The following is a 784-nucleotide window of genomic DNA, read 5'->3' on the forward strand; positions in this document are numbered from 1 at the left end:
CCCCCCCGCAGGCCTCCCCGAATTCCTGAAGACGCTGCTGGGAGGGGACTGAAGCTTCCCCGCCTTGATGGGGAGGGGGCGTCAGGAGGGGTTTATCTGGATTTCCAGGCTGTCTTCTCTCTTCCCCAGAGCCTAGTCTGGACCCCTTGGCTCTAGAGAGAAGACGGTGGGGGAGGAGCTGGGACAAGGGGCGCGATTGCGGTGAGGGGCGGAGTGGAAACTCGGGGCCTGAGGTTGTGCCGAGCGACCAGGAAAGGGGGCTGAGCAGACCTGAAAGGGGGTTGAGCGTGTGCTGGAGGCGGCGGGTCCCGCAGCGGCGGGGCCGAAATTCCGACAAGCGGAGTTAGGCGGGGGGCGGGGTCGGTGCGCGCGGGTGGGGATCTTGCCCCGGTCATGGGGCGGGGCCATCCGCGGGGGCGTGGTCGGGTTGCCGCGCGGGACCCCGCGGTGGAGGAGAGCAGGGACTCCGGCCTAGACTGTGGGAGCCAGAGGGTAGCGCGCGGGGCTTGAGCGCTGGAGTAGACAGTCCGACAGTCAGCGAGAGATACTGGCTGCGGCAGAGGGCGGCGTAGGGCTCCAGGCAGGGCTTGACCGGGACGAGGGGGCGGGCTCCGAGGCGGGGTAGACGCCTGGGCTGGATGAAGTCTGGGTCTGGGAAGAGAACCGGGTTGTGGCAGAAGCAGGCGGTAATAGAGGTGATGGAGCTAAACGCGGGGGCGGGGCTGGAGCGAGGGGGCGGGGCTAACACCTCCGCCGGTAGGTGGTTGGGCGGAGGCTGGAGGGG

The 784-nt window shown here is 68.8% G+C and overlaps 1 protein-coding gene across 1 annotated transcript in view; it reads left to right on the forward strand.

The window, feature by feature from the left end:
- CCDC9 (coiled-coil domain containing 9) overlaps positions 1-784 on the forward strand; it is a 24,006-nt gene that overhangs the window by 14,733 nt on the left and 8,489 nt on the right. The gene's annotated exons all lie outside the window — the stretch shown is intronic.

The sequence above is a fragment of the Mandrillus leucophaeus genome, unplaced genomic scaffold, assembly GCF_000951045.1.
Source record: "Mandrillus leucophaeus isolate KB7577 unplaced genomic scaffold, Mleu.le_1.0 Scaffold120, whole genome shotgun sequence".
Classification (NCBI taxonomy): domain Eukaryota; kingdom Metazoa; phylum Chordata; class Mammalia; order Primates; family Cercopithecidae; genus Mandrillus; species Mandrillus leucophaeus.